The 27,851-nt window shown below is 44.7% G+C and overlaps 1 long non-coding RNA gene across 1 annotated transcript; it reads right to left on the reverse strand.

Moving 5' to 3' along the window:
* Positions 1–7,598: 7,598 nt before the first annotated feature.
* On the reverse strand, positions 7,599–27,040 carry LOC115614623. The gene is made up of 3 exons (XR_003993787.1): positions 26,873–27,040; positions 9,228–9,232; positions 7,599–7,610 (listed from the first exon to the last, which is right to left on the reverse strand). It is a non-coding gene; the product is annotated as an uncharacterized LOC115614623 (long non-coding RNA).
* Positions 27,041–27,851: the final 811 nt, after the last annotated feature.

The raw sequence follows: 27,851 nt of genomic DNA on the forward strand, positions 1-27,851 counted from the left end.
TTTGTACCACAAATGCTGCTTCCCAGGAGGATGTGTAACATGGAGCATCAGGCACTTACAGGCACTGTAATCTGGGCACTTCCCAGATTACAACTGGGAAGCCTTGTAATCTCCCCCTGCCCCTGCCCTCTTGCCTTTGGCAAGCCACTCATCTCTCAGGATCCTGTCCTGCACCTTAGCTATTGAATTATCTGAAACAGCATAGTTAAGGCACAAGCTCCAAGCTTATGTCTCAGCTCTGCTTTTCAGATTTCCTTTGAGATTATAGCCAAATTGGTCTTTGTGAACCTGTGTCCCAACCTGGACATGGCAATTCCACCTTCTGCATGGAAAGGCACGTGGTATCGTGACACCACAGTGGAAGCAGGAGGAAGCAGCCCCAGAATGTTTTCAAAGATGCCCATCTCCAGGTACAAGCTACAGAGGGCAAGGTCTGTCTCTTTCCACACGCTGGTAAAAACTAAGGACCCACTGTGCTGTGTCACTGCATTAATGCTCTGCACTCAGTAAGTAATAATGTATTGGTGTATGGGCCAGGGTAAATCCAAACTTGCAAAACATACTCAGAAGAATAAGTACCAATGATATAGGATATACTATCTCTGGGTTACTCTCTGAAGGGAATAAAATTAAGATAAAATTCATCTGCTCACATTTCCAATCAACTGAATAAGGCAATATCATTTGAAGGAGGGGACACACAGTACCATGCACGCTTTGGGAAACACACCAGTATCGACAGTATCTTGGAATAACATATTTAAGAGAATTAATTTAATTCTGAATACTGTCTTGCCTCAGGACCAGTTTCTATTTGTCCCAAGACATGTTGAAACAATAAAGAACATTTTCTCACCAAGCCCCTGCAAAAAATTTTCTCTTAAGGCTTTAAAAAATTGGCAAAAAGCCTTCTGCAACAAAACTGGAAATCCTCATCGCATAATCATCTCCCTGCCTCAGAAATCCAAATGGGATTGGGTAACTTAGAAAAACTTACATGTTTGAAATGGGTCCTTTTCTCGTAAAGACAAGTGACGACTCTCCCTTTAGCTGAGTGACAATGCTGAGCAAATCTTCTTAGAGTATCTTCTCAAGAGTAATAAGCAAACAGATGATTTCTGTAAGTACTTGGACACTATACACTGATGAAGCGTGTGCTTGACAGGTAGGTTGTGATACATTTATTTAGCTGCAGGGCAATCAGATTCTGGGGCTTCTAGGTGCTAACACAACCCATGGGATCATCAGGTATATTTGAAGAAATAACTAGGACATCATAACAAATACCCAAGTGTTTGGCATTTGCCTTACATTAACCAACCCATCAGGTCATTTAAATATATCTGAATGTACATAAAACTCCGTTGATCTGATCAAAATGGGGAAACTGGTCAAAATGAAGAGCTACTGAATCATGTCTGGCTGCAGCTCCGAATTCTTTGAAGGGAAGTGGCTGAAGTATAAAAGGCTTACCTCTTTTGTGAACCTCTTTAGAGCAGTATCTGCCACTGCAGATACTGAGGGAGAAGGAACACATCCCTGGCATCCCACATGCCCTGATATTCTGGATGGAAACACTAAGTGGTAGCCCGACATTCATCAGACTGCAGAAGGAAAAACATGAGTTCCAGCAAGTTCTTTTTTAAGTTACTGGTTTGCTGAGAAGACCATAATGGGTGTTTAGCAATATACAAGGGCATTATGGAATAGCATAGGATAAAAGGATTTTCAGTGGATCTCTTTGGTAGTGTCTGCACAGCTAGCTTAGAGGCAACCAGCAGCAGGAAGAAGAGGAAAGTGAATTTCAATATATCAAAAGCACTGAAATTATTGCCATCCTGAGGCATCACGGATACAGAGTGGGCTCACTGCAGGAAAAGAAAAAGCAGCAGTGAAATTACTCCTCTTGTATATGTACTCAAGACCTAGACAGAAAGCACATCAAAAGCACCTGCATGGTTTGCAGCCTCCTGGAGGCACCCTGCATGCAAAGAGGAGGTAGTTCATCTATCCTGTAGACATATACACATGCACTAAGGATGGGGGTAATAGAGAAGAAAAATGATTGAACCCAAAGCAATGCAGTCACGGGGGAATGTCTTCCTCATCTTTGTACCCCATGTGAAGATAAGCAAAGTGTCTTCCTCCCTTTACTCATAAGTAACCTAGAGAGCTTTGGTTACTTATTTCATCAGAGAAGGCACAACCTGGGCCAGGAAGATAAATGAGCTACAACTAAGGCTGGTTTGCATGTTTAAAGCACAGTGGGCAGCAGCAGACACCTACGTACTTGGTCTTTCTCATCCCTGTAAGAAAAGGGTTTCTACAACTTTTTAAGAGAAGCAGAAAGATCCTCAGTGTTCCAGTCTCCTGACATTGTTCATGGTGAATATTTGCATAGCAAATCCTGCATACCTGAAATTTCCTTACCCAGACTGTGTGCATGCTCACACCTGACAGCAGTTCTGCTGTATTTGCTGCCATAGAGATTGCTTGGCAAACACTGGAGATACAGCAGCAAACTCAGCTATCATTCTGTTAGAAGGAATCTAATCAATTCACATGGTTTTACTTAAGCTAATGTAAAAATTATTCAAGTGTTCTTCCTTTCCCCACCCTGTTACTGATTAAAGTTTATGACAGGCTTCACAGACTTCCCATCCCTGCCCACCTACTAAAACCATTTTTCTAATGCACTGGTGCATGTGGTACAACCATTTGTGCCATCCTTTGGCATCAGTTCAGAAGTGTTTCAGCACATGATGTCCCTCTGAGGACAATGCCAAAGCTAAACACATGCCCAAACACACTGCTGAGCTGGCTGTACCAGTGAATGAAGATTTTTAGCTGTCAGGCTTTGAATGATGATCTTGACTGCCTGCACCAATTGCCAAAGTCTTCTGCCTCAGAGTTTGGTGACTGCTGCACCTTCAGTCTATTGGTAACTCAGGGCTGTTGCATCGTGGTCTCAAGGTACAGGCAGCAAACAGAAAGTAGGTACTAGGGCAGAGCTGTGCTGATGAGCATAAAGGAGTAGCGTGAGCAACTAGGGACAAAACTCAAAGATTCAAGTCATAGGATGAAATGTAGGTAGCAAGAGACATCACAACTAACAGGGAAGGTTTTAAACACTCCTAAGCATCAAGAGAGTGAGGAAAGAAAGCTGGCGGCCTGCTCGTCTGGGAGCAGGGCTGTGATCCCCAGGGTCAGAAGCAAGACTGGAGGTGGAGCAGGGAACAACTGGTGCAGGGCTCTTCTAACTCTTATGTTTGGGTTGTCCAGCTGCTACATAGGCAAGCTGATGTGGCACAGAGGTGGAGTGCAATTTAGAGGCAGTGTTGGACTCATGACGGGGAGTGGTTACCCCAGCAGAGAAGAGGGTCACTACTGCCCTGTGCTGTCTGCCAGTCCTGGGATCCCCCCTCCCCGAGCTCTGCTTGTCCTGTGGAACTAAGCAACTGCAGCATTTGAACTGGTGTCTCTGGGCATCACATGCAGTTCTCTCTGTGTCCGGTGGCATGCCCTAAGAAGAGCACACACCTGCAAATACACTCCCCCAGGTGGCAAACAGAACAGGAGAGTAGATCTCCACTAAACATGATGTCCTGACCTCCTGATGTCAAGCCGTGGCTGAAGAGAAATTCTCTTCATGCATAGCCAAGTGCCTTCCAAAAGCAACCCAACTGTCCTTCGTTTTGATCTTTACCAGAAATTATTAGCATACCTCCAGGAGAAAATCCACCTCCTGTATTCCGTTTCCAGCTGGCTCAAATTCACTCATGTTCTGAATGTCCCACTGGATTCTTCTAACATTTTATAAGGTGGCAGCTTAAATTCCTATAATCCATGGCCCCAACTATGGCTATTAGCATACAATATGAAAAACAATATTTGGGGACGGGGGAGCCAAACTGTGAAAAAAGCAGCCTCTAAATGTCACTGCAGCTTCAGAAATGAGAGTTTAAAAATGTCCAGAGATCTGGCTGCTCTCATGTAAAATCTCCTGATCTGAGATTTTCAGGCTTCACATGTGTTGAAGCTTGAAAGAGGTAGGGAGAAAGGGAACATACAGCTATGCAAAGCCTCCATTTGCAACACTGCCAGTGTACATTTACCACCTTGAATATATCTCAAGCAGGAGAAAAATCTACTGGAATGCTCTCCTATGTCTGCTTTGCTCAGGAAATGGTAAAAAGCAGCACAATTTTTCTCTAAAATCCAGACTAACAAGGTTTTTTCCCCAAGAAAATGGAGGATTCCCCGCTCTGCAAATGCTGGTTTCTAAAAGTAATTGGTCAGCTAAAAGATGGGGCTGATGTAAGAATCATTTGATGAAATCTGTCCTTCTTTATAGTGGAGCCAGCTGAGATGGGCAGCTGGCTGGTGACTTAGCTCTCCCCGCCCTAAACATCTCGACAATTGGGTTTTTAAACAGCTCTAGGTTAATCAATTAACAAACATTGTCTTAATTCATTCTCTCTCCAAAGAAGAGGTGGGAACTTTAAGTCTGGATGAAGATCCAAGTATTACTGTGTTTAATACAATAGAACTGAGTGAAGAACTAGATAAAGCTAATAATGAACTAATAATTAATAACAAATCTGTCATACCCTTAGCAACAATATATCATCTGCCAGCAACATGTTTTAAATGCCATAGATACAAACCCCTTCAGTGTGTTAGATTTTGATTTCTTTACTATTCAAACACACTTGTCCCTGAGACTATCTTGTCCCAAACAAAACCACAATTTTAAAGTGCAAGCCATGAATATCCTGATGGATATAATGATTCTCAGCAGCATTTGGCATTACAGCCAAGGTCATTTTTTCACTAGCTAGTAGGAGATCCTGAGTGACCTGTAAATACAAGTCTATTACAAACCTGTAGGTCTTAAATGAGCTAACAGCACATACCGTCTCCAACCTTTTAGGGTAAGTGTAAAGATGCCTCTTAGATCAGATCCTCAAGATAGCCTCGGGATACAGATGCATTCAAGTTTGAAATTCATGCCAAAACAACCCCAAATAAAAATGCTGTGGAAAAAAACAAAACCAAACCAAAAAAAAGACAGTCTCCGAGTACCTAGTTGGGAAATGAGGGTGCCAAAATCATCCAAGTTATTTTGCTGGGAACACAGCTTTTAGAAATCACAGGCTCATTTAAGGGGTACACATGGGACTCAATAGAAATACTCTTAATTATCTAACAGCAGAGAACTGGCAAATGCTTCATGTAAGATGAACTGAGACCAAATCTCCACTTTTATATTTTTGTTGTTGGGAGTAACATGATACAGTGATCTTAAGGGACACATTTCCCATAAGTATCCCGGGTTGTACCTTCATACTCTAGTGCATGGTTATTGCATAAGCAGTATTGTATGTGCAGCTCTACCATCTAGGTGCAAAATCTGCGCTTGCTATATTTGGAGGCAGAGCAGAAAGCCAGTTGGCATCTCCCCTCCTTCCCCCCACAAGATGCCCCTTTATAGCCCAGCAATCACCAAGTACTAGACCATACCTTTAATCAGTCACTCATCTTGACTCAAGTGTTTGTAAGGGTTCCCATTAGTCCATTTTCCTCTGTTTCACACTGCCAGCATTTGAGCTCCCATTAAACTGAACCAAGGAGACATTCAAACACTACAGATCATGTCAGGATACTTTATATTTAGAAATCAGCCTCAGGCTACAACAGTTCCTGAGATGCCTAGCTCCCTTCAGACCAAAGTATATAATGTATCCCCCACAAATCACTTGAATTACAAATTAATATTGCATAGTCCCCAAAAGCTACACAGAAGAATGAGGCTTCCAATGAGAAAAAAAAAAAAAAAAAAGTTAGGAAACAGAAGATGTGGCCCCTAACCACATGTAAAATCCAATCAAAGAGTTGTTCTGGTCAGTGGAAAGCTGGTTTTACAAATGATTAGATCACTTCCCTATACACTTTATAATTAGTTGCTTGCCTTTACTTCACAAAATGCTTTTTTCTCATGCTCTGGCTTAAAGGTTACCCTGAGCTGCCTACAAGATAAATCTAGAAAGGAATACAGTCCATAGTAAAATCCTCTATTGCATCTGTTCACTTCATATGAACAACTGCTGCAGCCCGGTATTTCTGTTCCAACATATTTATGTGTTTCATACACCAGTGGTTAGTGATTAGGCAAAGCAGGCTCTGCAAAGAGCTCACCAGCTGAACCGTGTGTGTGTGGGACGATCAGCTGCCAGTCTGAATCCACATGGATTTTGTTACCTGTTGCCCCTGTGCAACACAGTAATCAATATCAAGGGATTACACTCTAAGAACATGAGTGGGGTTCAGTTTTCTCTAAGTGACCCAAGCACATGCTGAACGTGTTTGCATGAGGAGATCAAGTGAAAAATCCATTAGACAATAAAGCAGCACAAGCCCACGTTCCTGTGGGCTGAAATCAAGGGCACATTTTCAAGCTCTGAGGAGGCTAAAGAAACCTGATGCCATCTGAAACAGCTCTCAGTGTGTGCTGGCTGGATAGAAAGTTCTCATTATCTTCTTATCCTGCTTTATACCTTGCTAGGTTTTTGCAGTGTCTCAATAACAAAACAGCTCAGTAGCATCTCACAAAGAGAAACTGAAGTGCCACACAATGTTTTCTTTATGAAGTGCTTTGTGTATTTGCTTCCAACAGCTTTTTCACAGAAGCGAAGGATATTTATGGGGAGAGGCACAGCAAAATCAATCTGCGTCTGGAAAAGCTGATATGCTCCTTACTTGTTGTAACCCGAAGCCATTGCCTTCTTTTTTCTCCCATTTTTCTCCTTTTTTTTTTTTTTTAATTACTGGAACATATTTGAGACCTGAGCCAAAATGATATCAGAAGGAATCCCGCTGTGTCTTTGCTGCTTCTTTGAGCAGGTCCTTTGACAGCAATAAGCACCCGTGCTGATAGCAGAGTATAAGGCAATTTCAAATCAGGCCGTAAAGCAGCAAACACAGATGAGTGCTGAAAAAAATACCTAATATAAGTGCAAGTGGTGATCTACTACCACAGTGTAACACCAGGAGCTCTGATAACTCCGTCTGGTCAAGGAGGTTACAGTGCTTTAAAAGCACTTATGAGCTAAACGCTGCAGCATTCCATGGAAGCATGCAGATATCCTTCACTCCACATCACAGTCTGGAAGAGAGCTGATGCCTGATCCCACCCCTGTGGGGTTGGGGACTCTGATCCCAGCAGGACCACAGGATGCTCATCCGGGAAGCCATTGACAGCACTGGGACTAAACCTGTTACTCCCAGCCTTTTCCCTAACCAGGAACACAGTCCTTCCTCCAAAATGAAGGAAGAATCAGCCTATCAGCCAAAAATATGCTGATAGGCTAATCTGAGGATAAATGCTGTGTTGCGTTTCCACATTAGACAGCTCCATTATTAGACTTAATAATTTCTATACTGAATGCACAAGAAGATTAATACTACATTTTCTTTTAAGAAAACATTAAAGCACAGGCACATAATGTCAAATCCAAGTACTCAATTTGATGAATTAGTGCCCCAAACCATGAACTTAGTATGAAGATAGCATAGCTTGGTGGGCTGTTGTTTTCTTTTAAATTTGCCTTCTAATTTCTGAGCCTTCAGTCCTGCCTTCCAGACTACTTTTTTTCCTATGACAAGGAGGGTTAGAAGCTGCCTTGGTTTCTGAAAGCTGAGATTCTCCCTTAATTACATACATGGCTCTAGGAAATACACCAAATATCACATAACTTGGCATTCTGAACGTGTTTCATGTTCAAAGTACTTTGCAAACCTTAGTTAATGAATCCTGCTAGCACTGCTGTACTTGGAGGCAGTCAAAATGATCGTTGTGAGCAGGACCTGGGACCCTGACGAGGCTCACTGGAGGATCAGGCCCACAGCAAGCTGTCTCAGGGTCATTGAAGGATTCATATCTGGGATTACAGCTTTGGATTCCTCCTGTGCTGAAAGAACTCAAACAGAGCCTCATCCACTCTACAGCATCTGTTTAGACAGTCTAAGTAATTTTTACTTATGTTACTGAGCTACCCTTCTAGCCAATCCTGCAACAGCAAAGCAGCATACAATATCAATAAAAACAATGCACAATATAGGTGCTTAAATTGAAATAACACAAACCTCTAAGACCTGGGAAATAGCAAAGCACAAAATGGTAGTTCATGTTTCCACACCTGCCTTTCTTCCTTATCCACCCCCCCCAAAATTTTAACAGGAGTGTTTATTTGGAGAAAGAAAAATTAAAAGCTAATAGATAAGAGATGCAGACTGGGGATTCAGAGGGCCCTGGTCAAGGGACAGGGAAGGTCTCATTACACTTAGAGAGCCCTTTTTCCTTTCACTGCTAAATCCCACTCTTGGGCATCCCTTCTGGAAGGCTTTCTGAGGTTGGCAGTGTTTGCACTGCTTTGAAATGCAAGTCTCCCCCGCTTTGTTTGTTTTTGAAATGGTTTGAAAGGGAGGAGCAGACGTCCTTGGCTACTAAAGCTGAGCTTTCCCAAAACACAAGCTGCTGCTCTTTGTTTGCTTCTCGTTAATTAGCTGTGTGTCTAATTAGTGACAGGTTCCCTTTGGCTTTCCTGAAACCAAAGCCGCTCCATGTCAGTAGAGGTCCATCGGGGGACTTGTCAGTGCCTGGAATGGTTTCCAGCTGCTCTGTGGCCCTCCACACAAGCGCACGTGCACGCACACTGACTCTGAGCCACTTCAGCCCTGCTAATGGAGATACGACTCACTTTATCTGCACTGAACCCCTGATTTCAGCCAGGTCCAATCTGCAATATCTTAATTCACATCACATTGTAATTCACCATAGAGACACAGAGATTCACATAGAGATTCACAGCAGGATAAAAAACAGGGTCTCTGTTTCTAACCCTCTTCTCTAGTTCACTTTCTCTTCCCAGTGTTTTGCTCTGACACTCTGGTCCAGATTTCTCTCTCAGTTACTGTAGTCCAATAGCACTAATTTCACCCAAGGGTGAAAACTATTTTTCAGCTATTCAGAGCATCACTCAGCTCTCAGGGCATACACCGTAGGATAGTTATTGCAGTTTGTTTATTTAAACTGAGGTGAGCTTGGCCTGTTACCAGCTTTAAATTCACCTTTTGGGGGACTCATTGAAAAATCCCTTCAGCTGTACATGCTGCTGTGAGAAAGAGGAAGGACACAGACTTGCACCATCCCAGGGGACAATTGAGACTGTTCCTCCCCCACGCACACGCTTCCTGCTCTTCTCTGCTCACTTCCCCCCTACGGGTTTCCATCAGCAGGTCCCTAAAGAGAGAGGAGTTTATTTAATTCCCTACTGATGTCAGATCCTGTTGGTGCCAGAATGATTGATGCGCAAGCCCCATGACTGACAGGAAGATGCACTTTCAATTAGCTGTGTGGGCTGTTTCCCTCTCTCTGCCCTCGCTCCCCACAGTCCCGCTGGGGCAGTGCCCTCATTGCAGGGTTTCTCTTTGTACCAGCATTCTGTGTCCTCCACCCTCTCATGTATTAGCAGGACTATTCTAAATAAACGTGGCTTGTTTTAAACTGGCCAAAGCTGACCATGGAAGTGTGTTGGGCATAAACCAAGCCCAAACCCCATCAACCCTGGGCCACCCGAGAAGACATTTCTCCCAAGAAAGCCACAAGGTTCACACCATTTGATTCAAAGCCTCTCTGAATCCCAATGTCTGTGGTACCTGGCAGATCACAGCCCCGGGGAATCACTGAACCAGGAGAAAAAACATAATCCTTCCATAGTTTTGATTACTATCTTGCAGTAATCACACTGAGACTGGACTACACACACGAACTGGGATTACTCCTAAGAAACACTTAGGAGTGCGAAGGAGATGAGAATTCATCCTTTTTGGTTTCTTGTTTCTACAAAACGTGTAATATCTTAGCTCTTGGTCTCATTCCTGTGTAAGAAATCCAACCTCTGGCACAGACATTTGTGCAAACAGGATGGCATGAGAGCATTTTCACTACCTCCTCTTGGCATTAACTTGAGCCCACCAAATTAAAACACCCAAACCAAAAAAGCTTTTGCAACTGTAATGGAAATCAAGACAACCTTCGGCATTTAAATTATGATGATTAAAAAAAAAGCATCCTTTGACATTTCTATATGGTCTTGCATTAAACTGCAGTTAAACTTCACTCGCAGGATCCTGATGTAGAGCATTAAACCATGCATTAGTGAATCCAAGTCTCTTCCATAGCAAGTGTCCAAAGGACAATCTGCTTTGACATCATCATGTCCTGGGAAGTATTTACGTTGTAGAAAGATTTCTATAGCAGAATCCAACTCCCACTTAGGAGAGAAACACAATTTTCACAAAGGTAATATGTTAGTGTTCCTTTCCAGGCTGCACTAGAAGTAATACAGTTTCCTCGGAAATATTTTCCTGCACCAAGATTTTCCACGAAGAAAAAACAGTACAATCTAAACATTGACTCCAGCCCAGAAGACTGAAACCACTTTCCTGTGTCAGAGTCTTAGCAATAGCCAGATGTGGATGAACAGCAGGTGCCAACAGAAAACATTAGCTCTGAGCTCACATGCTCTTCACCGGCCAAATCCAAAGCATGAAGCGAGGTTATTATTTAACTTTCCACAGTACAGGCGATCTAGTCAGTGACAACTTTGTGGAGATGAAAGAAATCAGGACAGTAATGAACTGCACTGTTCTGGGACAACTGGCTCCAGAAACATAACCAGCAAGCTAAGAATTGAAGAGACATATAGACAGGCTCTGCTGGTGCCATACTGAAGATATGAATATGTAAGACCTGCTCTCCTGATCAAAGCAAGCTGTTTTGAGAGACTTATATGAAATTAAATCACGGCAAGATGATGAACCTTAACCTAAATCACCTGTGATTGGTTCTCTGTGCCCTGTCCGTCCATCTGCAAACACATTTCTGGCTTGATTCACATCCAGTAGATCTATACAGACCATATTTCAAAGCTCACTGCTCCAACTCACCAGCTCTAATTTCCAGAAGCACTAATTGTCTTCTGGAGTTACAGAAACATCTCTAATTCAATTCTGGACAAGTACTTTTATAGATGCCCAGCATTAATATGTAATCAATGAATTTGAGATAAATACTTCTGTACTGACTGGTAGAAAGATTCCTTACTTATATAAATTAAATAGCATGCCAATATCAATAGTGATTAAATACAGTTACAAATTCATCTGTCATTTTCGACACTGAGCCAAGTCTTCCTTGTTTTAGTCAGCCAGCATAACTCAAAGTCAGTTACATTATGCTTGTTCTGCTTGAGGAAGAACACTCCAGAAGACTAGAAAGAAGTAGCTCTAATAGAGAACCTTCCCACTTTCCATATGGAAAAAGAAACCTCTGAGGAATGGCTTTATTGTAGCCTTCCAGCCTCTATTGCTTTTCTAGTTCAAGTTGCTGGCTGAGGTTAAACCACAACACACAGTACATAGCAATGAATGAAAAAGAGATCAAGAACCTGACACATTTGGTTTGGGATTTAGGTGACATGCATGAGCAGATGCATGAGACTTTCCCCTGCTCATCCTTGATCAACTACATTTAGTAAAGCAACAGATGGAATTAAAATGGGGAAAGAAAACCATGAAGGAACAAAAGCTGAGACATCAGTCAGCCTGACCCCAACTCAGTTACAGCATGTGAACCTGGAATAAGTCTGGTAAAATTGGTGCCATTCTTCCAGACTAAACATACATGGAACAGAGATTAGAATGTAGTTGTGACAATAACTCAGAAGTGTACAATATTCATCACCAGTTTCACTGCAGCTGCTGTACTGAAACATGCCTTTCTGACAGGGACATGCTGGAAACAACTGAAGCCTGACAGTCAGAGCTGGTTTGAACTCTTAAGTTTGGACTGCTTCATTTGGATCATGCTGAAGGATGGCGAGGTTCTCTACACACCACTTGCCAAGCAGTTTGAAATGAAAAGGGAATCTGGCTTCACTCTCTACTGTTCAGCTGTTGGGAAAATAATTTACAGTAAAAAAGAGAAAACTTACTTCTTTTTTGCTTTTTATCAACATCCCCTGCAATTAAATGTTTTAGATCTAGTGCAAAGGAGGGACAAGAGAAAAGGGAGATAGGTTTTGTCTTTGCAGCTGCTTTAATTACATGTAATGTGGAATTGGATCCTGCATTAAAAAGGCCATACAACAAGATGTTCAGCAGGCCATGAGGGAAGTAAGAGTCTGAGATATAACAAAAACAATGAAAAAGGAATGTTTTCTCAGATACCACATGCTTTTAAAACCAGGGCAAGAAGGCTATAAGGAATGTCATTAGTGCCAGTCAGTGCAGCACATCTGGCCTCACAGCTGCCCTTGCAGCACTGCCTGTGTTTTTTCATCTGTGTCTGCAGAAAACAGCAAACAGTTCTAGCAGAGTTGTGATGGTCAGATTTGGGATGGTGTCTGAAAAAGCCAAACAAACTTTAAGTAGGAAGTGCTCATACAGCCAGTGCTAACTCTTAAATTGCCTGTCTAGATCTAAGGGAAATTCACCCAGGGAAATGCAGAAGACCTGCACCCTGATCTGGGAATGTGCTCCCTGAAAAACATCTCCAGACTACCTGAAGCATAGGAAAGGCAGAAGGATCCAATCCAGCCAATGACCCTCTGAACAACAGTTGCTTCAGACACTGGCAGCAAAGATGAGCAGGGCACAGTCTGAGCGCACAAGCCTCCAAGGGCAGGCGACGGGATTCAGAGAATTCTTTTTGTGGGAACAGCCCCTGGAGCCATTCCCCCAGACTGGCTGGCTGGAGAGAGCAACTGGAGGGAAGATCCAGCTGGGAGACGTTTCTATCCAAATGTCATTGAAATCTGCCCTAGAGTAGGACGTCCCTTTTTCCTCGCCTGCTCGGCCCTGGAAGTAGCAGAGCAAGTGCATCCCAACGGCTCTATCCAGGTTATTGGTGCCCTCTGCCGACCAGAGGGAGGAGAATTCGTCTGGTGGGAGCAGCGAGGGAAAAGACCCCAGGCCTCTGCCAACCTGTGTCAGAAGGCCTCAAACATAACGCACAGACCATCTCTTTCCTTTCCCGAGTCTGATCGGGTACGCCACGCATCTGCAAAGGGATGACATGGTCACTGTAAAATCATGCACATGGGGTGGCTGCGAGAGCCGTTCTGAACCTCAGCACCCCTGTCACTCACAGGGATGCTAGTCTTGCTCTCCAGCCAGCAAGAACAGAGCTGATCAAAGGTATGTAAAAAATCACCAGCATCTGTGGGTTTGTCTTCAAGGAACAGCCCCCGCAGCACATATTGAAGTGTATCAGTCCCTGTATTGCTGCACTACAATGGGGCAGGGGAAGAGCAGAGCAGCCCAGGAGCACTCTGTTTGTTCAGAGTGAAAGAAGGGATTATCTGGCCAGCTCTAAACAAGGGCCCTGAAAGTTCAAGCAATGTCCAGAGACAGATGAAAACAAGCTATACTGTGGCCACTCTGATGACATTAGATAAAGGGACTGATGGCTTGAAGAAAAGGGCTCATTGCACAGGAGAAATGAAGGGTAAATTGTTCTTTTTATTTCCTGCTCATGTCAGCTGGTGATGAATTAGGAACATGGATCCCTGCTGAAGAGCTCCAATCAGCCGACCAGCAGGCTGAGAATTTGGGAGGTTCAGCTCCACCAGGACCCATCGGGCTCCCTTGACAAGCAGCACCCTGCTGCAGCCCTCTGTGGGCTCAGGTTTTCACTGCAGGTTGGGTGGAGAAGCAGGTGCTGCCTGGAGACTGCTGCTATGACTAGCAGGGCAGCTTCCCCCATGAGGCTGATGAAGGGGATGAGGAGAGAGGAAGAGGGCTCTATGCGAATCATATGCAAGCCTTTGAACTCTGGACCTTTCCTCTGGAGTAGGGAAAGGGCCAGTGCAGCAATATGCTAAGATCAATATGCTCTGCTCACTCTGGCCTAGCTGATCTCAACATTTCTTTTCACCATTCAGACAGAATTTAAGTTATGAAATTGGTTCTTATTTACAGCAAGGCCTCTTTCTAAAGGGGCTCCTCCAAAAAGCAGTGCAAAGTAGTTGAAAGCAAAGAAGGAAGGCACAACTTTATCACAGAGCAAATACAACTAGGGCTCAAAGGACAAGAGGCACTTGCAAAATGTGCCTTCTTGCAAACGGGATTTGATCTACAGTGCCTAGTACCAAGCTTATGCAAGATAAAGAAAGTAATCACCAAACTATAACTCTGAGGCCCAGAAATGAGATCACATATCCTACAGATGGAAAAGCTTATTGAGATTGTACTCAGATTTTAAGAAGGGTTCATGCATCCAAAGCTTTTCTGCTTTTCCTGGCTGTATCAGTTTATCTGAAAAAGGATATTGCCTCTCCCTAAAAACCCAGCCTTCCTTACCAAGCTTTAGCTTAGCATTATGTGGAAGGAGAGAGGTGAGCTAGGTGATCCCTTTTAGTAACTTCAACTAAGGACTTGGGGATATTCATCATTCAACAAGTTCAGCTTCTTTTGATTCCATACCTGCAGCATATAGCTGCTCCGTCCCATTCAGCTGGAATTTACTGAACCAGCCATCCAAGGAGTGGGCTGGGCACTAGGAATGAAGACATTCTCCATGCAAGCCTGGGAAGGGAAGGAAGCCTCGCAGTTCATCTGACAGCATCTTACTCCCTTCGCCCTCCCTGGCACAAACCAGGCTAAAAAGGCCTTCCTGGGGCAAGGAAGGGTCTCCCTGTGAAGAACATAATGGCTGCATAGTACTATTTATGATACACGCATGCTATAAACAGCTGAGAGTGGCATATGTGTTTGTGGCAGAGCCAGCCTGGCAAGAGAAGTTGCTGTCACTTTGCCCCTGGCCTATCAGGGGTGTTACAGGATGGAAACACTGCTCTCTTAGCACAGCTTCTGGGGGGACAGCACATGGTGTTCATACCCCACTAGCTCAGAAAAACAAGCAGAGATGTTGGCATCCCTTCAGGTCCAGCCTGTTCCATACCTAACTGCTCAGGAGCTGTCAGAGCACCTGCACTACGGAGCTGTGCAAACCCCAGAGCCACAACACTGTTTCCCACACAGAAAAGGGTGAACCAGCCCCTCCAGATCAGTCTGCCACCCTCCAACTTACAACAGGCTTAGCCCTTGGCCCCCCACAGCAGTAGAATTTCCTCTTTGTTTGTTGGAGTGACACTGGGCCGAAGAAGCCCTTTCCCAGGCCTGTCTGGAGCCAGCTGACCTGGGTAAGAGCCCTGCTCCTTGGCATCTGCTCTGCAGGCCCAGGAGGTGTGCACTGAAAGGCAACTGCTTTCAGGCTATGGGAACATCCCTATCAGGTCTCCATTACAGAAGGCGATGACAGTCGCACTTATACAGGTGACTAGGTTTCATCCATAAGAGACAGGCAGGAGAATGCTATAATGAAGGGCACACCAAGAAAAAGCACCTTCTCTTGGTTAACCTCTGCCCCCCTAGTCCTTGCCACCCACAGTGAGCTAAGGGTGTTCCTTGAGCCAGAACAACCAGTTCTGGTGGCAAGAGCTTGGCTTGCTGTCATAGAGCAACAAATTGTGCTTTATAAAAGCACTTTCCCGCGTGTTTTCCCCCTGGTGGCACTGCAGCACCGCCCCTTCCCAGGTGCCCTCTCCTGGACTAGACCTCAATTAACTCACAGCCTCAGGCTATAAATCAAGTCAATAAAAGGGGCTGTAAAATAAACATGAACAGGTCTTCCCCCTTCCATTCAAACGTACTGAAGTGGCAAAGCCTTTTTCCAAGCAGAGCTTAGACACCCTGTGCTTCACTGGCCTCACAAGAGGGAATCACAATGTGCTCAGATATTAATACAGGTGACCTGGTCACTGGGATGCAGGTAGCATTAAGAAGTGCCCCCACGGCTTGGAGGTCAGCCTCAGGTCACTTCTCCAGGGTTTCCAAGGGATGGACAGGTCTAATTTACAGCTCACAAGAGCTGGAAAAGAAGATTTTAGAGACGGAGGTTAAATAAGCAATGTTGGTTGTTGTTATAACGCCTGGCCTACCAGAACGTAAGGGTATACATTTCATCCAGCAGACCTGACACCTCCAATACGGAAGAAAAGTAGATCTTCATGCTCTGAGCCAAAATCTGCTCCTGGGTCAATAACACCAAAGTATCAGTAACTCCCCAAATCTTTGCACTACCACACCCTTTGGAAATCTTCCATCTCCCTTGTAGCTCGTAATCCAGCCCCAGGAATTGTCTAACTCATTAGCAGACCATTTGCTAGGAGCTAAATCCCCAGCATATTATCATAAAGGAATGGATGAGGCAACTGCAGCCTATTTTCATTAGCAGAGGGTCCAAAGTCTGTTCAGAAGAACTGAAGTGTTCCTTACAAGTGGGAGGGAGTGAGCACACATGCACACATCTGTAGAGGAACAAGAAGGGTTAAAATCCTTGAGTCTGTCCTTTTGTGGCCACTCTTTCTGTGTTGATTGTAGGTTTGCAAATAAGTGCTATTCAGAGAAGCAGGTGAGACATCTTTAGAGTCATGAGATGGATCAGAAGATATAGAAAAAGAGCTCAAGAGAGGAGGAAAAAAGCTGAAGAGGACTGAACTCTTCCTTCGAGTCTTTGTCCCTCCTCTGTAAATGGGGAGCTATGACAATGCTCCTGTAGTTTGTCCTGTTAATTATAGAACAGTACGAGGAGGAGGGCTGTGATGGATTGGTGATTTACAAGATAGGGATGTGAGAGCTGGAGAATGGTAATTACACGAGCGCTTCCACATTGCCCATACAACTGACTGTTTGACTAATGAAAAGAATCCCTCGTATCTGCCTTCCCCTTGCAGATAAAAGCCAAATGCCACACAGGCCTGGGTAAACAGCACAGTTTGGTTCCACTTAGTCTCGAGGGGATGCCCATTGTCCTTCCCTCCACCCCACTCCTGGAGAGGCACCCAAGGAATAGGCACAGCACTGGCAACTGCTCACCTTCCTTTCAGGGAGTGGATGCCCAGGGTAGAGATAAGAATCACTGAAGCAAGGCCACAGGCAAGGGGACAATGATGAGGCTTGGGCCACAAAGCCATCCATCATATGGGAAACAAAGCTGTTGTCAGCAGGGACGGCTGCATCCTCCAGGCATGTCAGTTGTCGAGTGAGTTGGATGACAGGTCATCAAGGACTGACAAGGCCTCCAGGGAGATGACAAGAGAAGAAGAAAGGCCATACAGTAACTGTCCTTATCCCACATGGTGCCAGGTGAAGAAAGACTAAATCTCTTCATATCAAGGTTGATTTTTGTTAATTGAAAGATTTCTCTAGTAGCTGAGGATGCAGGACTTTGCTTGGCACAAAGAAGTATTGCACCTGCACAAATTAAAGCCCTTTACACGTTCTGACCAAAAAAACCCAGGCTTAAAATATTCAGGTAATATACCACCCCCACCCCCCTCTTTTCTCAATGGTGTGAGCTTCCCCTAGTTTGAGTGTTGTGACACTGGGGACACATACAAGAAATCCCACCTACCTTACAGCTCAGCCTGCATCTTTCAGCTCTGTGATCAGCAACTAAGTGATGCAAGCTTTGCTCCAGTTACTCCATTAGAAAATGGACAAACATAGCACGACACTAACAGTTCCACAGGAGGGTTGCAAGGGAAGGGAGTTGGAAGATGGTACACATGTCACTCTTCACTCTCCTTCACACTTTTTGCACATCCCACACCATTACCTGGGGCTTGCCTCAGGAATAGCGTTTTTGATGAGCCCTTCAGTGGATACTCGTTTCGGAATAACATAGTAGCTCAGTTTGACTTCCTGACTCACTCTAGCCTAATTACCTCATGTAGACAAGCCCTTGCATGAGCAGCTTCTTACATACATAGTTCTACCAAATCATCCACCTTGAGGAATCCAGCAAATTTCCACCAGGTCTGGCTTCCACATGAAAGTAATACAAGAACAGCCTTTCTGAATTCAGTACTGGCCAGAAAACAGGAATGAAACACATGTTTCTGATCATTTCAGAAGCTCCAAAAGAAGTTTGATTCAGAGAATGGGCAAGAGTTTGAAGGGGAAGAGGGGAAACACGTGTCCTGTTTGAAGTGTAAGGTCTCATTTTTTTATTAAGCCATCTTAACCACTCTTAACACATGCACATGAAGTGTCAGTCCAGGGCAATGTGCAAACTAGTTCATGATGCAGATATCAGAAGTTAAGATGTCCCAGAGCCTGGAAACTGCTGAATCCAGCAACATGGTCTGAGCTCATTATAAAGAAAGGTTAAAATGGAGATGAAGGTCTGAACTCAGACTCGCAAATACCAAGGCTTAAAGTGGGGTACATCTTGAATTATAAGCTACTCTCTCTACTTTCTTTCTTCTTATTGCATCTCCTGGGACTTTCCTTCTCTGTGTCATGTTTGGTGACTTTTTGCTTATTTTTCTGCAGTCGGGAGAGATGCCACAAACCTGGAGCTGGGCCCTTCCACCCATTAATCAAAAGCTACAAGTGCTCTGCAGGGAGACAAAACCTCTGTGTGTTTTCTCTGATATTTCTGGAGCACGGCATAGAGGGCAGGGGGGCTGGGCCAAGGACCCCTAGTTAGATTAACATTTTATTCAGAGACCTATTAATCAAAGTCAGAAGTGGCGTGAAGCAGCACCAAGGGAGAAAAATAGCTGGACAATCAAGGCCCTTTAAAAAACAACCAACCCACACACAAAAAAACCCCTCTCGGCTTGTCCTGATTTACTGCAACTCACAGTGCTAGATGGGATAGGGGGGATTTGTAGCCTCTATCCAAATAGGAGCAGACCGCGCAGGTAAATTCTGGCTTTTTTCACATTAAGCAAACAACTCTCTGTATCCTGCCCCCAGCACCACTCAAAAAGGTCCCTATCTTTTTTTCTCCAGAGCATAACGCACTTTCATGCAAGCTTATACTTTTTAATTATTATTTTTGGAAGACAGCACGATTAGACTTCTTTTTCTTACAAGGAAAGACAGGCTCAGTTAACGGGAACAGGTCTGGCCAGCATTCTGCTTGATTAGGGTGTTTTGGAAGGGAGCATTTTGCTCCACAGAGGAGGAGATAAACGGCCTCATACAGCATGATACCAGCGGGACTCAGGTATGTATATGTTGGGAGACCGAACAATCCAGTGTTTGTTCCCTCTGGCACCAGCACTATCCCATACTGAGATGAAGCATAGTGACAGAGGTGGTACGAGCCTGAAAACACACAGATGCACTGGGCATAGTGCAGAAAAGGTATTTTGTTTTAAGATAAAGATCAGCCAGGGAAGAATTCAACACTCCTCTCTACAGTTTTCCCCAAGAACCCAACCACTGCATCCCAGCGTGTTTCAGTGAGAGTCCAGTCAATCCTTGACCTCTGTCTCCACAGGCTGTTTGGAGAACAGTATCTCAAGGACCTCAAGGCACAGAAGGGAATTGGGCCCCATGGCTCAAAAGGGTAACAGCATTAAGAACATCATTCTCTAGGGATTTGACCAGTAGTAGCACATAAATTAAACAGAGCCCAGAGGCAAATCTTCTGCTTTCCTCTGAAAGTGGAGCAGGCCTGCTGGAAGACAGAGGACAAGGGCTAAACTGGAGAGCAACATTATGACCAGTCATGTCAAGCAGTTCCTAGGAAATTGTAGCAGCTGCCTTACACAAAAACAGCTCAAAGGAAGGAGAGACTTTGCTCTTTCTCAGAGATGAGGAAAACTGCACGTGTGCATCCTCTGCCCAGGAAGAGCCAAGGCATCTCCAGCAGCTTTAGGTTGGTTTTTGCTCCCATGGCAAGTTCCCGGCAGCTGCTGACAGCAGGAAGACTTGGGGAACTCAATCCCTTCTCTCTTCTCCAGGCGTATGCTCCTCCAATCCTAAAACATAAGTATATGGAGGAAGAAATGGATTTTGCCTGTACAGATACATGAGACGCCAGGCAAAGAGAAGCTTGTGGAATGCAGAGCCCAATGGATCTAGTTTCCCAGAAAGACTGGCCTGGCCTTAGCAGAAGGTTAATTAACTCTGGCAGCTCAGGGCTGGAAAATGTCCACTTCATGCACTGGAGTGCCTGTCCACGGGTGAAGAGGGGGCCAGGCAAACCATAGGGGCAAAGGTCCATCTGCAAACATGTATGAAAAGCTTGGCTGGGCTTGTGCCTGGGTCCTGCGGGAGGAACACAAGAAAGATTTAGCCAATTGCTATAGCCAGAGCAGAGTCTTGTGGGTGCAAGGGGAGAACAACAAAACCACAAAAGAGCTAGAAAAATACAGCCATGCCAGGCGTAGGTGGAGACACATTATCTTATGGGGCAGGCATGCACTCTGCCCTCCCTTCTCTGAGCATCACAAGTGCCTTTGTGTAGCAGCCTCCAGGAAAAATGGCTGAGGGCTCGAAGACACATTCTTCAGTGGGTGTTGTGGTTCACAAGTAGGGGAGCCGAGTGCATCCCCATGGCATAGCAGAGAGAAATGAAGTTACTCCAAGGCCACAAAGACATGATAAAAGCAGAATTTGGCTTCCCTTGCACACTGTCCTATATGTCTGTGCACACTTGAGGGAAGCGTGTTTGGGACCGGAGACCTCTGTTCCCACTGCTAATTCTGCACCTTGCCAGACTGCAGTACACGTACATTTCATGCTCAACAAGATGGAAGTTAGAGATCACTTCCCAATATACCAGCTCCCAACTGCACCACGCATCAAAAAATGCCCATGTTCCCTGTCATTCCTGTAATGCCCAGGATTTGTATATTTTGAGAAGACTCACAGCAGCATTTTACAAGACTTCTGTGAGGTGGCAGCAGCTGCCCATTGAAGCACAGGGCCTGGAAACAGACACTGCCCTCACAACTCTGGTGTCAGCAGTAACACCAACTCTTCCAGGCTCAGACCTCCTGAAATCTAGAAAGAACTTGCCGATTAACTGAACCATGAGGAACAGGGAACATGGTCCCTCTTCTGCAGTGTGCAAATTATTCAGAAGAAAGTGAGGAAGAGCTATATGCAAGATAGCCACCTTGAGGCACCTTCCTTCCTGCTTCCCAGAAAGCTGGTGCAAGACGCAGGGGTGCTCAATCCCAGATTTGCTGCTAACATGCTCTGTGAGAGCAGGCACATCCCAAAACTCTGTTTCAGTTTCTCCATCTTTGCAGTAGGTGTAGCAACTAGTATCCAGCTTGGCAAAGCCCTCTGAGATCTGTTGATGAGAAGTCACCAAGACAGATATTTTAATTTTTACTAAGTATGTTTCCCACACTTCCTAAAACAGCAGGTTCATCCCAAGATAGGTGAAAGGATGAACAATGCCTCGTGCTGTTTTAAGATGTCCCACCATCCAAGAGGTAACAGACCAAATCCTCTATGCTGTGTTAGGATGGAATAAGCAGAGCTACAAATTTGCTCCAGGAAGCCTCTGTGTTGCAAAAGGAGAGTGAGACATTAACACAGAATTTCTGTGATTCCTTGGCTTGCTACTTGAGATAAGTATCATAGCCTTAAATATTTGAGGGAAATGCTAAACCTAAGCGAAGTAAAGTAAGGTTCAAACTGAATTGTTTGTGAAGAATAGGGAAGGAAAAGAGAAGAAATAGAAGCCAGGAGGCACTGGATAAGCCAAGGAAAACATTTTGAGAACACCATACCACTTAGTGCAGTCAAATGTATTTCAAAAGCAAAGAAATAGTTTTACAGGAGTTTTTGCATAGCCAAGCTGTAGGCAGGAGGTATACCCTTGCCCCTGCTTTGAACCACAGATACATCCTCTTCTTTTGCCTAGAATTTTTCACTCACAAATCTCAAAGCACTCACAGATGTTCAAATTTAGCATACTTCTGAGATTAACTTTCTAGATTAAGTTTCTTGATAACCTTACTCAATAAAATAGACTTCAGCTTTTACCTTCTGCACAAAGTCCCTGAAAAAGCTGCTTTGCTGAGAAGCTACAGAGTGCCTTATGGCAGCTCACAAATTCTGCTGCTTTTCTCTCCATTGCAAGCTGAAACGCAGCAGCTCCAATATATTTTATGTTTTATTTTATTTTTATTTTATGTACACCTTGGCATACACTGACTTGGGTGCAGCAACTCCAACAGAAGAGCCTCCCTTTCCTGCAGTGCTGGACTCTGAACCAAGGCTGGATTAGCCAGAAAGGTAGGAGGGCAGGGCAAGAGGAGCAGAAAGCCAGTGCCAAGACAGGAAAGGAAATCCTGGCACTCCTCTCTGAGCCTGTAACCGGATCCTCCCTCCCTTGTTTTTCTTGCCACTCATCCTCCATCTGTAGGAATTGCTGAGGATACAACTAGGCCAGGTCAGTAGGCAACAACTTCTTCAGCATTTGTAAATACTCAGTAATCAGCCCAGATCAAGCTGCTTTTGCCAGGAAACTGCCCATCAGGTCTAGCCCTTTTTTCTGCTCAATCCTGGTTGTTTTTTTGGTCATGTGCACAGAGTTAATCCTGTGTGCTGTTTGCTGTCAGCTTGCTTTGACCATTGGTAGCGCCGATGCTAAATAAACTCTGCAGTGAGGTTCTTCCTCCCTAGCTGGGCAAGGAAACTTTTCCAGGCAGTTCACAACAGCAAATATACAGTTAGCAATGAACGCTCTCACCTGCCAGGGAGCAATCTATCTTTGTAGCACTCAGGTCACACCTTCCTTGCTCTGGGAAGACCAGAGGACGGGTTACTGTTGGCCACCCTGGGCAGCTAGTGAGGACAGCCCAACCACAATGCCCTCCCGCAACCCTGGTTAACTCCCTGCGGCACCAGTCCAACTCTGCAACTGCCAGGTGGAGAACAGCCTGTCTCATACAACATGGGTAACACTGGTGAATCCACTCACGGCCTAAGCATTCAGGAGAAGTGCTCCAGAGAAGGATACAAACTAGCACCCATACTGTAGTAAGTTCTCACTCCTAATCAGTAGTCATTAAAACCATGGCACAAATTACACAAGGCTCCTGCTGGCTCTAACAACAGGAAGGAGAGAAGTTCCACATGACCCCTCAGCTTCACACACTTCTTGTCCTGGGCACATATGTGCAGCTCCACACCAGCCTACTTCAGTACTGAGTTACCTTACACCTTGCTGGTGCCAAGGGAGGCAGGGAACTGGCAGGGTGCAGCTGTTAACTGTGCAGCACCAGAGCTCAGCATCGCACCCCACCCGCTTCTCCCACCAGCCACCACAGCACGGCCCAAGGAGATGTCACCCCAGCACCTCTGGGGCTGCAGCCTGGTTGCAGTGGGCTGAAAGCCCATGGCTCTTGACTGCACTAATGCCAGGCCATCCCTGTGCTGCATCAGCCATCAGGATCCCTGCCTGCTCCCTTCCATGCAAGAGACTGCTGCCTTCCCTGCCCTCCTACCCCAGCAAAAGGTCCTGTTTGATATGCACTCCAGCTGCTTCCCAACTGAGGAGATGTTCCCCCTCTGATTGACATTTCCTTTGAAATAAGAGAAACACAGCAGCCGCTGGACTCCCAGTATGTCAACACATGCAGCTCAGCACCTCCAGGGGTCCTGGGAGTCCTTCCAAGACCTGCTGGATCACTGTGGTTAATAAACTCTCAGCCTCCGAGTAACAAAAGTCTTCTGCTGGAGAAACCCCAAATGCTGTCAAGTCCCACACAGCTTCCATCAGGTGGATCCACTTGCACAGCAAAGCAAAAATAAAGCTGTATCTTAGGCAGGATCCAGCCTCGTTCAGAAAGAATTAGGCCACAGAAGCTTGGCTCCGTAGGACCATAAGCCACTTCTCAACAGCAGCAGCCCACTAGGCCACGAGGTCACTGGTAATCCTACAATCATAGATAATTTACCCCATACTCCTCTTTCTGTTCCTCTGCTGTCTCACCACATGCAATGAAAGACACTTCAGCAGACAGACCCTCTTCACCATGCAAGATACAAAGCCAGTGGAAACCATTCAGCAAATTATTATTTTAATATTAAACCCCCAACTTGGCAAGACCAAAGAACAGTTGGTATAAGTATTTTTGAAACATGGATTTTAAAAAATGTATCTATAAATCAGTGCACTTGTTTAGATGTCTGCTTTCAGCTTCACAAATACTGAAGCTCCAATTTTTCAATTAGAGTAATTTTTCATTTAGAAAGTGAAGTGGATTGCTGGTAGGCAGGAGGGTGAGTGTGAAGATGAATGCACCAGTTTTATGTCCTGGGTTTCAGCTGAATTGTTTCCAAGATAGACTTTTTTCCCCTGTCTAAGATGGGAAACATCTGAGATAATTTCCCATCCCACATGGATTTCACAATTTCCCATCCCTGGGAACGTAGAGTGCCTAGCACATGGGGCCCCACAGACATCTACAGATAAAGGCAAAGCAAGGTAGGAATGTTGGAAACTCACAGACAAACAGGGATTGAAATTACATGCTATTTTTTTCCACAGCTAATTAACCACTGGAACAAGTTTAGGGGATACAAGTGCCCAACTTTCATCTCAGTTTCCTCTCATTTTCCTCAGGCCAAGAACCAGCAATGGACAGATATAAAACACTCTACCTGAAGCACTGTAGGAAACTGCAGGGGAATTTGCACACTGAAATTCAGGCACAGCACTTGGAGGTAGTTCCCTTCACTTAGGGGTAGGCAGCACAGAAATGACAACATTGCTTCTTGTACTCTTACAAGTCTCAGGAAAAGAGGAAAGGCAGCTAAGGGATCATTAAAATGCCATTCTTGATGGATAGTGGCAGAGGGGACAAGAGGAGAGGAAGTGATCAAGAACACCAATGCCTCACTTTCGAAGCCTTCTGTACTGGATCATCAAATTAATCAGTTTGATGGTTATGGTGCAGCTTGGCCGGCAAAGGAACAAACATGGGAAAGTGGCAAGCTATGTTTTATGTACAACTTGGGAAATGCTGACAGCACTCTGAAGGGTGGGGAAGAGCAGGTACCAACAGAATAGGCAGCAGCTCACAGCAGAGCTGAGAATGAGGTAAGAGAGACGACGCCAGTTTTGTTTTGAAGTGAAAAGCCAGCTCAGGGCAGAGGCTTTGGACTGGACCTGAAGTGTTACAAGACACAAAAACATGTGCAGCTGTGCAGGGGAACTTCCCTCTGCTTCATAGGCTTTAACGTGGACAATCTCACTGAAGCACATGGAGATTTATGGAAACTAAATATGAAGCCCAAGTTCCACTGACTGTCATATTGTCTCATGTCCCCATGGAACAAAGATTTTATGCTTTACCTCCCTTCTCTCTCCCTGCAGCAATCCAGGCAGCTGATCTAACAAGAAGATTCACCTGAGAAAAGTACAAAACAGCCTGGGGAAAAGCCTTCATTTCACCAGCAGGTTCATTCACAGAGATCATGACACAGCACATAAGGGGGTCATTGTTTCTGGAATAAAATCTCCATTCGAGCTCTCTTCTTTGGCCATGATCAATGGGAGGGAATTAAAGCCTCATCCTGGGAAAAAAATTAGCTTGCTAACACTGTGTTGAAAGATCAGGTAATGGAGATGCAGAGCAAGCATGGGCACCCACATCATCTCTTGGTGAGCTTGAGAATGCTGGAGGTAAAAGGCCCTGGTGAAAAAAGCTCTCCAAACACAGGCACACACTAATTGTATCCCATGGGAGACAACCAAGTTAAGGGCTATGATTTGTAACAGGAGATGTCAGTGTTTCACAGTACTTCAATCCATACTTCAGCTCCCCACAGCTCCTCCCAGTGCAGAGACATTTAAATTCCCTGGGTGCTTCCATATTTGCCTGTTTAGCCTCTGCATTTTCTGCCCCATGGATGCGCAGAACCAACCCAAATAACTTTGAGCTGTTCTGCACCTCTGTCCTACCTAGTCCTGGGGTATCCTCAGAACACTTATCTCCTACCCATCCTGCAGACACCTTCCCACCTCCATCAGGCATGCCAGCAGAAACCCACTGCTCTCACCACTCAGTGATGATGGGCAAGGTTTTTCTTCCCCCCACCTACAAAGGGGTAGGTTTCATCCCTTCAAAGCTCATCAGACTAAACACCCCACAGAGAACCAACACTATTTCCATCATGGCCATAGCAAGACAATGCCCACCTTCCTCCCATCTCTGTTTCAGTCTGATGTTTTGGAATGCCAACAAGAAAATGACTGTGTAAACTTGTAATTACAGGTTAAAAAAAAGCCACATCTGCTGCTTGGGCAACTGAGTTCAGAGCATCATTTAGTCTCTTTGGGCAGACACACACCACACTTGCCTTCATCCTCTCCCAGGCCCACATCTCGCGTTGATTTTACTAGTAAAAGCAAACAGGAGATTAAAAGCTATTTGCTGCCCTCTTCCGAGCAAACCCAAATTACACGTCAATATGGGTAACGGCTCTCCAGACTGTAATGCAATTAGCTCTGTTTCCATGCGAAATGAATGACACTGATATGGCATCAAAGCACTGAGACAGGGCAGCTTAGAAGTGATCATCAGCTCTTACAGAGGAGGACGGTAAATCAGTGCTATAGCCTAAGCCATTAGGTATCCATAGAGGGCATTCTTGGCATTTTGATTTCATAACTCTTAGGTTAATCCTCCCCTGTGAAAATATAAAGCAACACCTCCCAGCATATTCTGTTCTCAATAGTCACAAACACTTCAGAGCAGAAGCAGACCATGAAACATATAAAGAAATAGGAAAAAAAGTTACTTGTATATTTAAGAGTGTTTTTTTAACCTAAAACCACTTAAATCTTTTATGTCCTCCGGCAGTGCTCTAACCTGTCCTTCCAGGGAACATATGGAATATATACCTTTATCTAGACACACTATCTTCAGAACAAACCTTAACACTGTAACCTGTTGCTTTCAAGACATTTACCTAAGACCACTAATCGTTTGTGGAAACCTGTTAAATTACATTGTGTGCTCTCCATTTAAAGCCCTCTGAAATCAGGCTTAGGAGCCTGAGGATGTCTCAGTTTTCACATGCAAATATATATATATATATATAAAAAAAAAGAGTAAATCCCATTTATAAACATTTCTAAAACAGTTCTTCTCCCATGTACCCTAGGACAGAAAAGATGTCCCATGATGTGGCATCAGCACTGCTTTTCTTGGCACTCTCTGGGGTGTCCTGCATACTTCAATCCTGAAGGGAAATCAGGGGTTTGAAGAAGGCCAGGTAACCTCGTATAAATGACCATGAAAAAAGTCTTTTTCAATTTGTAAGCAATGCAACAAATCCCACATCAGGCTGCCACCAGGGCATCCACTGAACATTCCCACTTGGGCACAGGCACAGCATACAGCTGTGACTCTGTGTGACAGGGATATGCCATGCTTCTCCAGGACTTTCCTCCATATGATCTCCAAGCACTGCTTACTCTCCAGCTGTTGCATAGAATTGGCCTGTCTCAGTGACTAAGCCCTGCAGTGGATGATAACAAGTTGTTCTGTGTGGGTACAAACGTGATCTTTTCATCCTACATATGAGGGATCAGAAACTATGAAAGTCTATTTAAAACAACAGGGGTAGGTTCCCAGGTGTCAATAATAGATAACCTGTAAACAAGCACCTGCAGCAAACTTGAACCAAAACATAACCACTATCACCATAAGGTACACAGATTGAAAAACTGGTTCTCTGTGGGATTCTAGGCTAAAATTCTCGAAGTTCCAAAACCAGCTTGCTTTGCTTTCAAGACTTCTTTTACTCTGCAAAGCATGCAAGCATCACTATGTGGTGAAAACCAGGGCATATAAAAGAAGGAAGAACCAGCATGCCTTCCCCAGTGTCATCTACCAACCATTTGGTCCTTCACTTAGGAAGTGCTGACCTGCTTTTCAGACACCTCAGGTTTG

Source organism: Strigops habroptila, chromosome 11 (genome assembly GCF_004027225.2).
Source record: "Strigops habroptila isolate Jane chromosome 11, bStrHab1.2.pri, whole genome shotgun sequence".
Taxonomy (NCBI): domain Eukaryota; kingdom Metazoa; phylum Chordata; class Aves; order Psittaciformes; family Psittacidae; genus Strigops; species Strigops habroptila.